The sequence below is a fragment of the Ursus arctos genome, unplaced genomic scaffold (assembly GCF_023065955.2).
Source record: "Ursus arctos isolate Adak ecotype North America unplaced genomic scaffold, UrsArc2.0 scaffold_22, whole genome shotgun sequence".
In the NCBI taxonomy this organism is placed as follows: Eukaryota; Metazoa; Chordata; class Mammalia; order Carnivora; family Ursidae; genus Ursus; species Ursus arctos.
The window spans coordinates 27,857,300-27,877,259 of NW_026622897.1; positions in this window are offsets into that span (position 1 = coordinate 27,857,300).

A 19,960-nucleotide genomic window follows, 5' to 3' on the forward strand; every position below is an offset into this window, starting at 1 on the left:
GTTTCTTATGGATATCACCTCCTTCCTGGGATGCATGCTATTAGACTGCTTCTGGGGAGGGTGGAACTAGACACCTATGTTATGGTAGGATAGGCACTTGAATTGGAGTCAGCTGTTGCTCAATCCAAATCCGATTTCTGCTTTTTTTTTTCTAAATGGATATGGGATAAGTTGCACATTCTCTGAGATGCAGTTTCCTTTAAAAAAGGAGGAAAAATAAGACCTCCTTGACAAAAGAGCTGAAAAAATTAAATGAGAAAGTTTATAAAAGCACTCAGCACAGAGTCCAGCTTTGGGTATTTGGGACCTTGGGGTTGGGGGGGGGTTGTTGTTGTGTTTTGGTTTTCAGGAGAAACAAAACACGAGTCTCAGAGAAGGTAGTCAAAGGTATTTCTCAGTGGCTGAAATAAACACCTTAATTAAATCATCCTCTTCAGCCAAGAAGCCAAGAAGTATAAACTTCTGGTCAAGGATGGCGTGGTGATTATACTCCCAAGCATATGTTTCCTCTCTCCTCTTCCCCTCCTTGGTACCTCCCTGCCTAATTCCCTGCTTTCCCTGAGCCCTGGACCTCACAGCTTGCCAGCCATTCTCTACAAACACACAGGTTAGATAGGCAGGTTCAGGTGGCTCTCAATGCCTCTGATTCTGGTATTCTTTCTAATGCCTAATTTTCCCAATGTGGCTGCTTTGGCACAGTGACTTCATGCTGGGGCTTTGTTTGGCTCTGCCCTCAATCCAACTCATGGACAAGTCACTCTGGTACTTAGAGGAATTTTCCAAAGAACAAAATATCAGGAAAGGACTTGGGATTCTTGGCGGGAGCAAGCCATGTCCTTCTTCATCTATCTACTTCCTTCCCTGCATCTGCTTTGTGTCAAAGAGCTCTTATTCTCTGCCTTTTCTCCTCTCCACCATAATCATTCAGTCAGTCAGCTCCATTCATGCAATAGATATTTATTAAACACCTATTATGCATGAAACAAGCAAATACCTCTCCTCTCTTGACCTTCATTTTCTTAGTAAGCGGGTCTTCACTGCCTCCCAAAGGGTTTCCTCCAACTGCTGCCTCAGACAAGAACTCCAGAGGAAGATACAACCCACCCAAATGGCCCAGGTGGGGTACTGCAGAGAACAAAGGTAATGGCCCCTAAGAGTTTGTGGTTACTGCCGTGGATGGAGCACAGGGATAGCTGGGCTGAAGGTGAAATGGAATTAAGGGAGCCAGTGTAGGAATTCAGATGCACAGACATCTCCTGAATTTGTAGAAACATATCAGCGCCAGAATTAGATGAGGCACAGTGGTCAGAGGGGAGCTGCATCAGGTCTCATCAACACAGAAAAGAGGGCCAAGAGAATATGGGGTCCAGAGACAATTACCTCTTCTCTCAGAAATTAGGACCCATGAGTAATGTCAGTGGCACTAAAGATGGAGGTTGAATATCACTCTCCCGCTGGGGTATTATAAACTGCAAACTAGGGACAATTCTGCTTTTGAAGGCAGAAGATGCCATTAAACTCAGAACCCTTGTTTCAGGGGCTCTCCTGATCTCATCTCAATGATAATGGGATACTGGGGGTACAAAGGGCTCTTGACTCCAAGAAAAGTAGAGCTGCTTCGACTTCCCTGGATTCCAGTCAACAATGAACTTACCCTTTGTCCATCCATAAGATATGAAGCACTTCAGAATTCCTGGATAAAGCAAAGCCTACCTATTCCCAAAGCAAACTTGAGTGTTAACTTTTTTTTTAAGATTTTATTTATTTATTTATTTATTTATTTATTTGAGAGAAGGGCAGAGAGAGCATGAGCAGGGAGGAGGACCAGAGGGACAGGGAGAAGCAGGCTCCCACTGAGTAGAGAGTCTGATGAGGGGCTCGATCCCAGGACCCTGAGATCATGACCTGAGCCAAAGACAGATGTTCAACCAACTGAGCCACCCAGTCGCCCCGAGTGTTAACTTTTTGAGTAATGATTATATATACTATATGCACAAAAAATAAAAATTGTAGAAATGGGTCAAAGCTGAACAAAAGAAAACAAGTATTTTACATTTTTGAAAAACTGCCCAAGAGTTCATCAATAGTACTCAGTTCTCTTGAGTCACTTCATGACCTCTAGCTCAATCCATCTCTCACAAATTACAAATCAGCATCAAATCAACATCTCTCACAAATCAGCAAGAAGATTCTATCATCAGAAGGTCATACAGATCTCTTCTCTCTGTCCTTTAAAAAGAATAGATTTAGAAAATCATCTAGGGTACAAGGGAGGGAACGTTTCTCTCATGAGGGAACAGCCAGGGACAGATTAACCAAATTGTATCAGGGTGACAAACACACTTACCTTGATCTATGCATGATATAAATGCTTAATGTCTCGTGTTACTTTTTTAAACTTTGTTCTTTGTGCCCTATGGATGGTTGCCCATATTGTGACATCTGTCTTTAGACTACTGATTTCTCCAAGACAACTCTTTGTCTCAAATAATAATTGTAATTTTAAAATTTGAACAAGTACATGATTCTGCGTGTTTTTCAGCAACATGGAGAATATGATTCTGGGTGTACACTCAGGAAAAAAGCAAATATGTCCCCCTACCCACCATTTGTCTTCTATCCCATCCTTTGTCCCTCAAGTTAAGAGGTACTTGAGGGGAGGCTAATGCAATTTGGAAACATCTTGAGCAGAGAGATTAACAGAAGTGGGGCCATTGTGCCTGGAGAGTGAGAGCCTGAGTATTCTTAAATTGCGATGAAAGAGAGGGAGGGAATGTGCCAATGGTAAAATGTTCCCAATCATTAAGAACAGAAGGTTCATAACTGGAAAAAGCAGACTAGAGAAAATATTTGTCAGGGACACATGATTTAGTGTTAGAAGAAGTAGGATCCTGAAACCGGGGTAGACAGAGAATTGGGAAGCCATTAAAGCCAAGTTATAATTGCTACAGAGGGCAGTGGGGAGCCATCAGGAGTTTTCAAAAATTCATGCAAACTTTCCGCCAAAGTGGGTGTGTTCTTACACTTTTAATTCTAGGGCTCATTGAACTCACAGCCTTCATTATCAGACTGGACTGATAAAAAAAAATATAGCAGAATCAAACCAGATGTATCATTCTCCCCAACCTTATGAAAGTGACTCATGGTTCAGTTCCCAGAGCAAGAGCCTGAGACGTGTGCTACAGTCGGCCCGTGCTCTAAGTCTCACGCCTTCCACGGAGAGCTCACACCCATCCCTGCACCTCTCCTTGATCGCGCTGTTCCACGGGTATTTTTAGCTTGGCTTCTTGGCAGTTTCTCAAAAGCTTTGCAAGATCTTATGGGCACATATTGAGAACTACACTGTACAAAACTGGGGAAACCTGCCCACTGCATTTTTATTCTACAGCCTCCACCTATGAGGGTCCCTATCTTGCTCTCTGTTCCAGTTTTCCTCTCTGACATGCTTGGGTGCCAGAAGCCCAGGCTGGATCCAGTGTATAAATCAACTTTGACTTTGGCATGAAATAAAAGAGAAAGCTTTTAAAGATATTACTTTTTTGTCATTAGGCAAAGAGTCAGTTCTCCAATGAACTAACCTTTATTTGACTTTAGGGGGTCTAAGCATATGACTTATGAGCACAGAAGTTCTGTTACATTAACTTCAACGAAAGAAGGCTGGACCAGAGGAGGGGAGACAAGGCCATAGGAAAGGCAAAGTTTCCTGTTTTATATCTACAAAAAAGTACATAAGAGTAAATCCCCTTCCTCTATTCACTGAAAGTGTTTAAGAAATATGGCAGCAAGACAAATGAAAATTAGATAGAAAGAGTAACTTGGCGTTAGATAGCATGTCCTGTCTTAAAAGATTGAGAGATATTTCAATCATCTTCTACATACCAAGCTTAAAAATACTTTCCCGTATAAGATGCTCAGGAAGAGGATGGCTTAAAGGTGATTGTACCTAGATGTGAGGGCAGGATGAATGAATGGTGAGTTGGAGTAGTAGGAAGAACATTGAGGAAGGAGTGACTTGAAGGACAAGTCCTTTAACATCTCTGGACTACAGGTTCCTCTTCTATTGAAGAAGTTTAGGTGAAACTCTTTAAGATCTTGTTGACCTCTAACATTTTATAATTCTGGAGGTCTCATCCAGCTCGAGAAGAATTTGATTCTAAATGGTGAGTTCTGGAGTTTATAAGGTTACATCACTGGTAACTGGCATGTCAATTTTCTCAATTACCTGTAGTAGAGTCTTGAACTTCTCTGATGCCATAAAAAAAGAATAGATCATGGCCAGGCAGAATGTAGGCTCACAGAAACCCCCTGCCCCCATTTAGAGTGGCAATGGGACTGATAGTCTTTGAATTAATGAAGACCTTTTCACTTAGCGGGGGTTAGTGGAAAGAATGGCGGTGAGGGGAGACATAAGAAAATATGGCAGGAAAACCGAGGCTTCCTTTTGAGAAAGCTCCACCATTTGGGGACTTTGAGGGAATGGGAGGAGACCTGTATAGATACCTGTCCAAGGAAGAAAGAAAATCATGTCAAAGGAAAACTTGTGCATATTTATTCTTGCTCCTAGACAAATCACAAGCTGAGCCCGGAGACACTGACCTTGTCATAATACTTATGCCCAGATCATCCATGTCCCTTTTAGACATGAGGCAGGTGACAGGGAGGACACTCACTGCTCCCTGCCAGTGATAGATGTTCCTGCTACAAAGGAGTAGCATTCACTAGGGCTAAAAACATGGCAGGATCTTAAAGCAACTGTTCTCCATTCAAACATCTGTGCCACGTACCTGTTCTGTACTGCCCTCCATCATCTGGAAAACCCATTGCTATGTCCTTTGATCAAATATATTGGCATTGCCTTAAGCAGTACAGCCTGGTCAAAAAGCACTATGATTGTGTACTAGATGCATATCTGCCCTTACTTTGAGAACTCACCACTCTTCCCACCTGTGAAATGATAGACATCAAATTGGCAAATTTGCCCTCCCTGTGGCATTTTCTCCCCTCCTCTAGTCTAGCCTTCTCTTGTTGAAGTTAAAGAATGAGAACTGAGATCATGAGCCATATGCTTAGCCCACTACAGTCAAATAAAGGTTACTATCAGCCCCTTCTCATAGGGTGGTAAGGTGATCAAATAAGTAAATGTTTATGAGAAGCTCCATGTTAAGGCAGGCTGTTGTCACCGGCTTTTCTGCTCAGTGCATCCCTGTCATCTTAGACTTAGTTGCCACACAAAAGATTTCTCTGCATCCCGCCACCTGGCACAGACATCTTGCTTCTGTCTGTTTCATTGGTTACTGTCTTATTCTCCTCCTTGCGTAAAAAATCTCTTCTCCCTTGCTGATGTGTCTTAATTTCCCTCTCCCTTGACTGTTATTTCAGCAGCTCTGCTATTTAGCTCCATGGTGTCATATCAGACAGTTGGTGGAAAAGGAACTGTGCTAAATGACATAGCATCAAAATCCAGGACTGGCTTCTTGGTGGTGAGGAAGCCCTCTTCAAAGCTCATTGCCATTTCATTGCTTTGCAGGGAGTTGTTCCCTTTGGTGAGAGAAGAGAAAACATCATTTAATCCCACTTCTTCCCACTCCTATGCATATATCGCATGTTTCCCAAAGAGGTCATCCAGTAGGACTTTATGGCCAACAATGTCACAGCTGTGACTTTGTTCTTCTCCTGTTGGAAGGAGACACAGCTGCAATAGGAGCTTGGGTATGCCAGTCCCTGTTCTGGAACCCCGAGAGCCTGACTGCGTCTTGCTGTTAGAATATCTGCAGAGTGTTTCCCCATTTGTACATCTTCTTCTCAGCACGTTTGAACTTGGTAATGCTAGAGGTAAAGGTAGTAGGCTGTCTGGCATGCATGACGATGCCTGCCGGCAATCAGGAGATAAGAATTCCATGCCAGGCTCAGCCTCTTACTTGCTGGGTCACTGTGAATAGTTAGTTCTCTTTTCCTCTGTAGCCTCAGTCTCTGGATCCATAACAGAGCTCACAGAACTGTCAGGACATTGCTGCCTTTGTCCTTTCTCCAAGAAGAACCATGATGTAGTAGAAAGAAAATGAGCCTTGAATCAGGTGGTGTTCTAATCTGAGCTCTGTCCCTACTGTGTGACCATGAGCAAGATGTAAAATGAGAATCAAATGATGAAAGATGTAAATCTTCCATTCCTCTCCACATCTTTAAGGATTTTAAAGACAAAGTAATACAATTCATGCCATGCAAGTCTGTAAGGAAACTGGCCTGGGACTTTAAGACCTCTTATGTTCCAACAGTTCATGATTCTGATTCTTTAATAGACTTATAAATCCTGAAGCTAGGGTTATAATCATTAGCAAAATCAATTATTTATTATTTACTGAAAACCTACTGTGTATTACTCTACTCTTTTCCTTGAAAGGCTTAAAATATAGAGGGGCTGTAATTTTTTTTTAATCACTAAAATATAAGATAGCATACGCTGAGTGATAAATGATGCAATCGTACAAGCAAAATGTCCTCCCAGTTTCCAAGGAGGAAGTGATTATCCAGGGACGCCATAGTAACATGCTCTTCCCACCCCATCCCCCACATGACTCAGGGCTCTGCTTGACCTTAACCAATTTCCATTTCAGTCAGAAGAAGTCAAGCAAAATGAGTTATTGGGAAGATTTTAAAAATTCCAGTGTTAGTTTCTGAAAATACATCATGTGGTCCTTAGGCCTTCAATGAAAGTACTTCTCTTGCTAGCCTCATGATCTGGGGAGTAGTGTTAACAGGAATTCCCCATGAGGACCCTATGGGAGAAAAGTGCAGTGCTCTCAGCTATGTTCATCATTTTCAGATGGGAACAACGGCAGAGGAGAGAGGCATGGTTTTGGTCTAACCAATCATCAGGCTAGAACCAAGTCTTAGCATTTCCCTAGGCTTGTAAAGGAAAGCTGTCAAGTACTTTCCTCCCCATTTCAGAAATAGAAACTAAAGCACAAAGTTAGTGCCGTTTACCCAGGCTTCAAATACATCAAAGTAGAAACTTGTAGAACTAGTAGGACTGTGAAGGCCAAGCATTCTGGGCAGACTCAAAGATGAAACCGAGTTCCTTTCCCTGACCACCCCTGCAGCCCTTCCCACACAGAGTGGGCTTACTATGAACGTGAAGTAGACCCTATGAGCATGGAGATGGCTTGCAGGAGGAGAGGAAGAGGACAGAGCTCTCCCTAGGGAGCCAGTTATTCTTTTGCTGCTTGGTTTATGTTTTTGGAATAAATCACTTGGTATAATAATAAAAATGAAGGCGCTGGAGTGAAACATCGTGACAAAAAGAGTTCCCACTGGCATCTCAATCAATTGTGGGTTTTGGCCCCCATGTCCCCTTGCTCATAAGTAAAGAGAATCATGACCCAACAAAAGGGTGTGAACTTCTCTTTTCCCCTCTGGTCCAATCTACCCACCAGGAAGGGACAGTTTCTCTCACCACCATCTTTAATTACCCCAGTCTGACTTCCTAGGAGGAGGCCTTAGTGTGTTTGAACCTTATTTGTTTTTGTTTGGTTTCCCAAATGTTTTAAAGGATAGTTCCAGAGCTGGAAGAGACTTTAGAAGTCATCTTGTCCAATTCTCTCACCTTTCACAAAGTAAGGCTCAATGATTTGCCAAGGCCTTGTAGGTAGCTCACAGCAAACCCAAGGTCCATGCCTGTGTCTTTTTACTTTGATTGTTGGAAGGCTCTTTCCACCATAACATCCTGTCCCTGGTGAGAAGACTGCTTATTAGGAGCCTAGCCATCTACTGGGTGGAGAGATTTTCAGGGAATTCAAGGCAACTATACACTTGCCCAGTGATCTTCCACTTTGGATTTTCCCAGGTGAGAACAGAAGTAGCCTTCCCTCATGCCCTTCCCCTCAGCTCTTTTTGCCCAGTTCAGTTCACCCTTATTTATGCCCAATGCTCCAGACAGGCATCACTTTCTCTGAGAGCTTTCTGTTCCCCAAGTTTTCTTGACTGTCCCTCCATTTTGTTTTTAAAACTCCTTTTGCAGAGGTCCATTATGGGCCAATATTGGTCCATTATGCTGTAGTGAAGGCATTGGTATACTTGACTGCTTCCTCATTCAACCAAACACTCCTCTGAGGGCAGAGACCCTGTCTTAGTTGACAGTGCACCCCCCACATCTGGCATGGTGCCTGACACATAGCAGGCATGCAATAGAAGTTTGTTGGATGTGTACAGAACTGCTTACATTACCAGCAGGTGTCTGGTCTGCTGAAAGATGTACGCCCTATCTTTGGGCACTAGTGAGTCTTCCTGTGCTCTGCTCCAGCTTGGGGAGAAGAAAGTATGTCTGATGGGGACAGAGCAGCTATACAGAGTACTGAAAGGAGCAACACCTGGAGTGGAGGAGGCACCGTGGAGGTGGAGGGAGGGGAGGGAGCACTCTTGAAATCAGTTGTGGGAGTTGTGATGATGATAAGTCCAAGTACACAGAAATGACAGCAGTCACTGGGAAAATTATGAGCCACCTTGGATGTAGGAGAAATGAAGGAGACTGAGCAGAAGAGCCCAAGTAACAAAACCAGGAGACTCAAATAACTTTTATGACTTTTTCAGAGCTCTGATTTGTGCATAGTCTGGGATGCCTATTCAGGCTTAATGCCCAAAGTGTCATGGCCCCCCTGTATGTTTCTCCCAGATGTTTTCAGGCTAGGACAGACCTCAGAACGTGCATGACCCTTGGTAAGAGGCACAGGATGCCTGAAAAGGGTTTGAGGTAACAAATGATTGGCAGGGTTGCAGTTCAACTGCCAGAGTGGTCCAGCCATATCATCAGTGAAGCTTAGACAAGGCTCAGTCAGCAACAGTGAGAGCCAGGAGTTCAATGACCTGAGTTTTCATCTTGCTCTTCTGCCAATGTGCAAGATCTTTGGCAAACCATTCCATCTCACAAGGCATCCGTTCCCCAGTCTGGAATCCCAAATGTATATTCTAAGTCTATGTTTCTATTATTACCTGCCCCTCAAGCTCCCTCAGCCCATGTGATCCCATGCCCCCAATCTGCTCTCCTGCTCCCCCACACCTAGGCGGGGATCAATGTTGCATCTTAAACGCCTCATAGCAACAAGAGTCAGCAAAGAGTTGGTTGTGGCAGAAACTCAAAGTAGGTGAATTTGAGGAGGACCAGGACCCAAACTCACAATTAGAGGATGTACAGCAGAAATCCTCTCAGCAAGGACAAGTCCTGAATGATCACTTGCTGACTGACAGATGAGGGGAGGAACAGAACATAAGGCAGCAGCCTGGGCCCAGCTTCGGTCTTTCCTCCCCCTTCCTTTCCACTCCTGTGTGTTGCAGGTCAGGATAGGCATTTTGATTAAAACCCCTTATTAAAACGCTCTCCACCTCCTTGGCAAAGTGGCAGAAGCAGCTGATTTCCCCTTCTCTAAGAAGTTACCTTCTCCCTAGAAGGCCCTGTAACATTCTCTTCTCCTTTCTCATTTTACTCTCCCTGTACCAGCGGCTCAATCTATGCTGATTGTTGTTGTCCATGCATTAAGTGGCAAGAGGCTGCAGCCCACGAATGTTAAGTGGGGAGGAAGCTTCACAGGATAGAGTGGTTTACTGCTCTGCAGCTCGTGGAAGCTGAAGCACGTGTGAGGAGCAGGGTCTTGGGGGAGAAGAACTGGACTCCGTGTTATGGAGAAGGCCATGAGCACCCCCCCCCCCCACACACACACACCATAGAGCGTTGTGCCTCCAGGTAGGTGTAAGAATTAGGTCTTTCTTTCTTCCCTTCTTTCTTCCCTCCCTTCTTTCTTTCTTTCTTTCTTTCTGTCTGTCTGTCTGTCTTTCTTTCGAGTAGGCTCTACACCCAGCATGGAGCCCAACATGGGGCTTAAACTCATGACCCTGAGATCAAGACCTGAGCCCATATCAAGAGTCAGATGCTTAACCAACTGAGTCATCGAGGTGCCCCTGGGATTTTATTTCTAATGGTCTCCACAGGTAATGATGTTGGTTACTTCACTACCCAATCTGATGGTCAAATCGTCTTCATTGTGGAATTCTCATGGCTAACAAAACACTTTGGATGCAATTTGCATCCAGAATTCAGACAGGCTCAAAGCCCAGACCTACCAAGGGACACTCGTGAAAAAACGACCTTTGCTCTTCCCAATTTCATAATAAACACTGAGCAATGGAAGGAAAGCTTCTGAACAGACTGGCTCATGGCAAGAGTCCCTAGAATGGTCAGACAGTCAGGGTGGCATCAGAGCAGGAGGGAACCAAAAGACAAAAGAAACAAAAAAAACATGGAATAGAGAGAGAACATCTCAGCGCGAGCCCTGGCAGAATCCTAACTCCATTGGTTGGTCCATCTTGAGCCGTGGATCCTCACAAGAGCTCTGGGGCACTGGAGGCGCTGTCCGGGAGCATGCCATAGTCTCTGGCTAATGTGTTCTTGAGGTTAAAGGAATGACATCCCTAGTCTTGTCTATTTGCATCTCCTGTCAATCATCCCATCTCTGCATTCTGGCAACCATGCAAAATCTCGTTCTTCTTATTGGTCAAGTTTTCTTCTCCTTTGGGATAAAGAGAAGTCAAAAAAGAGTTAGATCTTTCAAGGCCTATGTTTGATGTTGCCCCAGCCAGGGATGGAGTATCTGATGAACCCATCCAAAACCTAGCCACCACCCCATGATACGGTCTGCTCAACCTCCATCAGTATGACAGCATGAAAACAGCTAGACGAAAGTATCTTCATTGTTCTATACTCAGCTCTTCTGAAAGCTCACTGCCTGATTTCTAATTCTTAAGACTCTGAATACAAACAGAAGCAGCCCCGAGCAGGTCTCTTCAAAAGCTAACTGGGCACTTTCAAGATAGGGGTGCTTTGGTGCCTTCCCCAAAGGTGGCTGCCAATAATAAAACAGTCTCTTTTATTAAATATTTATTGTATTTCTTGGTGATTTGCATCTTCATGTCACCCGTCTGACTATTTCACTGTGACAATGATGTGCAAGATCAGGTTTTCTTCTCTTCGGAATAAGGAAGAGAGAAAGTAAGAAGTTAGCACTTCTTTTTCTACAGTGCATGCTTGCTGTTGTCTCTGCCTGTGGCTGCTGCCCCCGCAGGTCCAGTCCCCACTCTGCTGACTGCTTCATGTGAACCATCTCAGTCCCCACAGTACCCTGTGGGAAGGAACTTTTATCCTCTTTGTAGAGTTGAGGAAACTGGCATTCAGTGAAGCTGAATTATTTGTGCAGAGCTCGTGCGTACACATTAGGATCCAAGTCCACGTCTCTCACTGTACAGCCTTGGCTAGCATCTTGCACCAGAAAGCTTCCCAGATCCTCTGCTTCTTCCTACGTGGGTACATCACCGCTTAGCCTGTCCAGAGCATTAGCAGTTTCCATCTTGGGCTCCTGCCCCTCATTCTCAGAGAAGACCCCCCACCTCTTCACATTACCATTGGAAAATTAAAGAAAATATCTTTGATTCAGAGTCTCAAGAAGTTCCCCAGCTTAAGAAATGGGTTTTTTTAACTGCTTCTGAATCGCTCACCTTTTCAACCAGCCTCCCCCCTCCAAGCTGCAAGTGGGGCAGGTAAGGCAGGAGAACAGAGCAGCCATGAGCCAGCTTCAGCCCTGAGTCAGTGATGACTCCCAGCGGTTTCTCCTCCACAGATTAATCACCTCCAATTATGGCTTCTGACTGGGCTGCGAGTCATTCACAGCATCGCCTCCTTTGTCTGACCCGCGCCTCCCTGCCATCAGGCTGCCTGTTTGTCCAAAACGCTGGCTGCGTGCTACACTTCCCAGCACCCCAAAAAGGTACCCCAGCAGCCAAGTGACTCAAGAATAAGGACTCCACCCTCTTCCCTCTCACCATCTGCTCTCAGCACCGTGAGCCTTTTGGGGGCAAAAAGAAAAGGGAACATGAAATTGCTCCCCTCAGGAGCCTATAGATGACTATGAACCTTCCATTAGCTGATTGGATAATACCTTGTTGTGTTTCTCCTCAGCAGTGACTAATAAAGCTTTTTCTCATTTCCAGTAATTACCCCCTCCTCACCGAGAAGGATGCCACACAGCCCTAGGTGTTCCATGGCCCACCCCACACCCTCACCCTCACTTCCCTCTCTGGCCCCACAGGAACACCTGCCTCCCTTCTACCCTGCCAACAAAGCCTGGGGCAGGTGGGCCCCTGCTGCTTTTCTGCTTCCTCTTTGCAATTCCTAAGCATCCTCACTTTGGCTGCTGACCCAGGCACATGGGTACCCAAAGACACTGTGCCATCTGCCCACCTCAGGGGGTCCTACACTTGGCTCCCTGCCCTGAGCTGCCAGCCAAGGGCAGTGCACCAAGCCTCCCGGGAGCATGAGCGAGAACTCAGTGCAGAGTATTGAGTACATCTCTGTAGCCTGGCTAAGTTTACAATAACTTTCCCAGATCTTGTTTCACTTGATCTTCGTGTAATCAATTGTGATTCTTACGCACACTATCCTCTGAGAGGACGTGGTGCATTATTATCCCTGTTCTTTAGAGATAGGGAAACTGAGGTCCCATCTGCAGATATGAATCACCCTCACTCAGTGAGTGGCAACCCAAGTCCAGAGCCCTTGTTTCTCCATGACACCATGATCCAGCCCTAGCATTAAGATTGTGAAACACTGCCTGAAGCCCCTGTGGTCATGGTATGAGAGCTTAGAATTAGGTAGACCCGTGGCTGAATCCTACCCTAGCTCTATTTTATTTGGTGACAGATGCTATTCTAAGCACTTTTCAAATACAGCATCAACCCTCGTAACTCCCACAACTTCCTTTGGGCCAGAAACTACCAGTACACTCACTTTGCCACTGCGAGAACAGGAGCCAGGCCACGGAGCTAACTAGGCACATCACTGGGGTCAGACATACGCACCCTGGTCCAAGGCCAAGCTCTTAACCCCTCCTTTTTGCCCCTTACTTTTGTAACTTCTGACTGCATAAACTTGGGAAATCACTTCAGTTTTCTCGCTGTTTCAATATTCTCTTCTTCTATGGTGGTGGTAAAAGAAACTTTCTCCCTGGCGTCTTTAGATAGGAAGACATGCATAGTGTATATAAAATACCAAACTCAGGGTCTAACACACAGAAAACACTTGTGATTAGCACAGTGAACCCCAGGGCAAAGCTGTAAGACAGAGGAGAGTGAGAAGGACAGAATATCTAGGATGGCATTAGGAGGAAACCTCCCGGGTCCCTATTCCCAGAGGTTCACAGTGGGGCAAACGGCAAATCTTTAGGGCACTCTGTGGGTAGGGACCAGGTAGCATGTCATCTGCTCCTACCCTGGCCGTGCTCATTCCTTTTTCTAAGCATCTCTCTCAAGCCTGCCTGATAGCCAGGATCTAAAATAACTCTGAGTCTGAAAAGCAAAAGGCTCTGTAATTAAAGTTTTTACCTACTGGGGACCTTAGTTATCTTTGAGAATCTGATAGAAACTATAAACCCTTTCTCTAGAAAAATCCTCATACACCCAATACACAAACTTGTTCTTCGAAGTTCAGGGATGATCAGCAGATTGCCAAAGGTCCATTTGACCCCAAGTTTAGCATCCTTACAATTATCATAGCGAAGCTTGCCAAGCCTTTCTTTTCCAACTTCTTACCTTGGCGCGCTCTCTCTCTCTCTTCCACACACACACACACACACACACACACACACACACAATCCCTAACGCCCCCTCTCCCCCCGCCCCAACCACTGCCTTGGACACTGCTCCTGACCAGTGCAGAAGCTGCAGCAGTAGTTGCTCTGGCAATGATGATGGCTGTTGCTAAGGGAGCCAGGAGACGGTGGGGGGAGGGGGTGAGTGGGCAGCAGCCCAGCAGGGCAGCACCCCCCATATAAGTCTGAGCGCCTCAGGCCCTGGAAACGGTGTTCCCAGCTGGCTGCCATGGCAACAGCAGGCTTGGGAAAGTATTCATCATGGTCTGGACAGATTTCTCCGGCTTGCACTTGCTCTTTCTTCTCCCTAAGTGGCTAATTGAGGTTTGAAAAGGTCTGCTGTGAGTGGGCAAGGGGCACAAAGGTCAAAGGGCTGGTCACATGTCCTGAATGGAGCAGGCTCCCCAGGAGGCTGAGAGGCCAGGGAGGGTCTGAGCCAGCACCCAAGCAGATGCCCTAACTGCTGGGGAGGCAGCCCCAGGATGAAAGATATTCATCCCTCTCCCAGGGATCTCTGCCCCTCCTCCTGCTTGGAAGCACTCACTCCTTGCCCAAGGAGTCATCCTAGGAAGGAGACCTACTGCCTGTGCTCAGGTAAGCCAGCAGCCAGGTGGGATCTGGTCACTTCCAGCAGAGCCATTCAAGAGATGCAATGACTATGGAGGGTCAGGTCGATGGGGAGAGGTTGAGAGATGGGCTCTAATCTAAGTAAGACTAAGGGACAGATGAGATGAGAGGTTAATGGAGCAGTTGAAAGCCTCGCCACAGTGTCAGGACCACCAACTCACTGGTCTGGTTGTAGGTGATTTTAACATTATCATCATCTAAAAGTATTGTCCTTGTCACCATGCATTGGGGGGTGATTAAATGGTGTACCTATCTTGACTTGATCTTCGAAGCAAATTTCTGAGGGAGATACTATCCTCTTTTTACAGATGGAGAAACTGAGGCTTAGAGAGTTCAAACCACTTGGCCAAGTCATGCAGCCAGAAAGCAGTAACGCTGAGACTTGAACTTGCATCTGTCTGCCTACAGATCCCATCTCTCACTGCAGGTAGCAGAGGGCCTGATGTGAGTGTGACCTGTTCACCTCTCAAGACAAGAGCAAGCACCTCAGTGTGGGGATTTGGGGTTCAGAGCCCTCATGGCCAAAAGTGCCCCCTGCTGCTAGGCATGCTGCAACATGTGGCTTTAGAGCAGCTTGATTTCTTTTGAACCCCAGGGTTGACTATGGGGATCACTTTGTGTCATTGTTTTTAAAGCGTGTGTACAGAAGTAGAGGGATCTCATCTGTGACCCAGGGCTCTAGTTGCTGGGTGTGACTCCCAGGAGACTCTCAGTGGAAGAAGGCCCTTGATGGGAATGACTGGGCCCCCCACCGCCAGAACAACCCGGGAGATGGGGCTTCTCAAGGAGGTTGCCTGGTCTTCTCTGTTCTCAGAAGCTGTGAGTGCAAAGGGAGTCGGCTGGGCTCCTCTGGGATTATGGAAGGGAAGGGAATTAGCATCTCAAAGTACCTACTATATTATAGGAATTCTACTACATGTATTTGTTTAATCTTCACAATACCTCTTTGCAGTTGATATTATTATCACCCCATATTATGGAGTGAGAAACTCAGATTATAAAGATCTGGTAATTTGACCCAGGGCAAACAGGACTTAGACCAAATATAACTGGCTCCAAAATCTGTCTGGTTTCTGTTCCATTCTCTGACCTCCCACAGGTATTGGCTGCTCCTCATGGCCTATTCACGCAGGAATCCTCAGTTCAGTCTCTGAGTGGGGAGTCCAAGTGGTTCTTCTTCTTCCTCAGGGCTCCCTCACTCCCACAGAAGATGAACATCTTTCATCCTCTGGCTAATTTAATTTCTCTTTTCGCATTCTTCTTACCCTCCTGTTTCCATCCAAGCAGGAGATCACGAGTCACAGCCAACAAGCCAGAAGCCAGAGCACGGCTCTCACCCCATCTTCCTCCAGCTGCAGGCAGAGGAGAAGATGGGGCTCCTCACCAAGCCTGAGTGCAAAGGAAGAGTCACCAGGGAAGCCTGGAGATTGGGGTCTCCATCCTCAAGCTGGCCTCGGCACAGGCTGTGCCCTCTCCAAACCTTCCTCCCTGATCTCTGCTTCCTTGGGAAGCTCTCACATCTGCGGCCCTGCTGGGATCAAGGAGGAGGTGGGGATGGGAAAGCGAGTGCCCTTGGTGTACATTCCTTCTCTGGGATGGAGTCTCTCAGCCTGCATCCGGCATCCCACTCTATACCAGAAGTAGACCTTAAGCTCACTCTCTTTTGGGTGTTGTGTCCCACGTTGGAATCAATTGTCAGGAGGTAGTTTGCAGTCCTGGGAGGAGCTCCTGGGAGGAGCTCAAGTCCTGGGAGGAGCTCAACAGACCTTTGCTCTGTTCCCAGTTCTGCCACCAACAAGTTGGATGATCTTGAGTAACTCCCTTAGCCTTTCTGGATGCCACTTTCCTCCGGAAATCGCTGGACCAACTAGCCCCTTCTAATAGTCTACATTGTTTCTCTGAGCTCTGCAGCTCCAGATACCCATTCCACATCCCCCTCCCCAAACCAACAGTCCCTTCTACCCCCAACAGTCAGATGTCCTTATCCTATCCAGACCTGCCAAGCTATAAAGAGTACAAGGCGGTTGGTTTGTTGCTGTTATGATTTCTTTTCAGGCAGGAAGTCGGATTTAAATTGTGCCCCAATCAGGACAAACGCTGGGATGCTCAGGTCTCTACACAATGGATTATATAAAAACAGCTCACCTCTTATTTCCCTCTCTCTTTGTTCCTGCTCTTTTCCAATCACTCAGTCACGTAATATGTATTAACTGGATGTGTCTGCGAGGCACGGTGCAGAAATGTAATCCAAAATGACAAGGTTCTTGTCCAGGAGGAACTTACAATTCCATAAGGATACAACCCAGACAGAAGCATGAAAGGCAAGCCTGCTGCCCTCATGCCGTGGGGAAGGATAAAGGATTTCTCAATGCCTTTTAATGTTTCTTTTACCCACTTCCGTTGTTAATTTCATAGTGATGTCATGTATCCGGTGCCTGTCTTTGAGCCACGATCCTGTCTTCTGCCTTCTTATCTATGGAGGAAATCAAGCTGTTCCGAGACATCCATCCCCTCTCCTGCCAGGGCCTCACCTTCCTACCTGGACATGTTGACCTAGTTTCCACAAATCTGCAACGCAAAGGCAAGGGTTTGAAGGCTGGGACACGCGGTCTGCGTCTGTTGGAGCAAACGATGAGACTACATACAGATGGAGGTTGAGGAGACAGTGGAGGTCTGCCCTCCTCCCCGCTGAGGTCCCTTGGCTGCCAGGTGTCTGTGCTCTGAGTGCTTTCTCTGAATTCCCTCACTAAGCCTCTTAGAGGGCAAGTGCTACTTGCTGCCTCCCTCTTCTCCTCTAGTCCCGGACGCCTCAACATCTGCTCCATAAATAATAGCTTCTCTAGAGCTCTTTATAATTTACAAAGTGCTTCCCTTGTATTTTCTCATTTAATCTTCTCAACAATGCTGTGAGATAGGATTATTATTGCTCCTTCTTTACAGATAAGAACCTGAGGCTCAGAGAGACTTAGTGAGTGTCCTAAGACCTCACAGCTGGACCCAGCTGATCTGCCCTCAGACTTAACTGAGCTCTTTTGGCCCGAGATGCTCCTTCATGGTCTTCTACATGAAATCAGAGGGAGAAACTGCTTCTCCCATTGCGTCCCCACTCTCCTAAGACGTCACAGCACCAAGCTCTCACTCCATGTCCTTGTACTGCATGAGAGCCCAGAACTCAAATACAAGAGGTAGGGCTCAGCAAAGGAGTGAGAACAGACAAAGGACCGTCAAGGGCTATGCTGGTGCCTACTCCCCGCTGGCTGGTCTAAGGACCAGACCAATGCAATTTCTTTGGTGGGACTGTTTAAAACACAGAGTGGGTTTTGAAGGGTTTGTTAGTTTTGGGTTTTGGTTTTTTTGGGGTTTTTTTTTCTGGACAGAAATAAAAAAGAAACATTAAGGGAAAAAAGTAGGTCATTGGCCCAGGAGTCCCCCATGAAAACAAGAAAGTACGTGGGTGTGGAAGGAAAGCCAAGCCAAGCCAGGGAGACAGAAGGTAGGAGTCTCGGGGCTAAACGGTTCTCTTTGGCTCCTGTAGTCAGGAGAAAGGGTGTCAGGAGCTTTCCCTGGAGAAGAGGAGGTCTGTCTACTTCACTGGTGCTAAAGGGTCCCACAGTGGGGCCTCTAGCTGAGTCTCTGACTTGGGAGCAAACCTGTCACCTGTCGACCTTGGCGGGGGCTGAGATGACAACCTCCATGGTGGCTATAAAGTAAATGGCTGCACGAGGAGCAGACTCAGCTGCTGTGGGCAAGGGATGGGACAGGCCAGCTCCAGTCCATTCCTACATGGACCCCGCCTCTGAGCCACTTTCCAGCCACCTTGAGAATACACTTGGCTACTCTGTCAGTGAGAGACAGATACCAGGGAGTGGGGCTTATGAGGAGGCATTCAGGAAGCAAAGAGAGGTAAAGAAATGGGAAACATGGAAGAGACACGGGGCAGAGGGAAGCACCGGACCCCAAAGATAAAGGGGAAAGACAGACAGAGGACCTGAAGGTGGGACAGAGCATGAAGAATAAAGCAGGGAAGGAATCTTGAGACCAGATGATGAATAGGCAGAGAAAGGAGAAGGAGAAACAACGGGGACTGGGGGAGTGACACGTTAACATGTGAAGACAAGGGACACTGCGCTGCCAGCCCCACCTCCCACCACTGGCGGTCAGCATAAAACTAACGAGCACCAGGAGAGGACACGTCACTGGCCCTGGCTCACCTGCCACTGGCCCTTCTCCCTCTTCTCTCCTCTCCCTCTAGCGTCCCTGGCCCCTGGTGGCACAGGGCTCAGTTTCTCACCCCAGGGTCTTTTACTGCTTTCCACCTCTTGCAGGTTCTTTCTGTTGGTTCACCTGCCACAGCCAAGGGGCTGAAAATCCCGAAGCGGAGATTCTGCCTCTAGCCCTGCTCCTTGAGTGCTGGGTCGCGCTGGTGGAGTGACTTCCAGTCTGAACACCACAGTTTCTTCATTTACGAGCCTCCCATGAGAGTTGTAAGAGGATAATAGAGCGGATGTAAAAGGATTGTAAAATCACCAAAGGATCAGACACTTTAGATCCTAAGTTTATTTCCAGGACTGAACTCGTCAAATCCTTTGAAGGGGAGACTCTTGCCCCAGACGCTCTGTGCCCTCTGCCGGGTGTCCTGACTGAGGCGCTATGGCTTGTCTGCCTTGCTTCTACAGAACTTGCAACTGCCTGGTCCCAAGTCAGAGGACCCATGAGTGAGCCATGCTTGTGGGGAAGAGCAGGTGGGTTTACCGACATTTCCTAGGCAATTAATCCAGACTGGGGTCAGAGACAGGGACCTAGAGTTACAGCCTCAGAAGTTTTATTCCTGAAGCAGATCTAGGCTTCTAGCACATACAATCATCTAGGTAGATTTTCAAGGAGTCACTGAATATGCATGAGAGCGAGAGAGAGAGAGAGAGAGAGAGAGACGATATGAATAAGGGAAAAATACCAGAGAAGCGAGAGGAATGGTGGATGAAGACAACGGGGAAAGAAGACCTCGGGGACTGTGTCACAAATGTGGTTGGATAGGGACTGGGGGAAAAGCTAGGAAGAAAAGAGAAGCAGGAGGAAGGTTCTGGGAGAGAAATAAAGAGGCCGAGAGAGTGGAGCCAGGAGCTGGTGGCGCAGGCAGATGGAACAACAGAGACAGAGAACAGAGCCAGAGGAGTGGGCACGCAGCGAGGCCTGGCAGCCAAGCCCTGTGGGTTTCCGTGGGAAGCAGATGCTTCCAGGGAGCAGCAACCGATGGTCCCCAAGCACGTGGGTCCTTGTTGACTCCAGGCCCAGGGCAGCCTCCTCGGCAGCCAGCCTTAGCCTGGAGGAGCAACGCGGGTCCAAAGAGGCAGATGAACTACAGTCCTGCCCCTGTGGGGCTCCTTTGCCTCTCCTCCGTCCTCCTCCAGGCTCCGCCACCCCCTTGTGAGCCCCGGGAAGCCATAAGCTGCCACATCACGCTTGGAAGCGGGTTGCACTGGAGGGGTAAGTGTGAGCCACAGCACGGTGTACTGGTCTGTGCATGGGTGTGCAAGCTGGTGGGAGGGGCAGGGGAGGTGGAGCAGTGGCTCTGGCAGCATGGAGCCTAGTGCCAAGAGTCTGCGATGAGCGGGTGGGATTGATCCCCAGCAGGGTACTCCTGGCTAGGCAGT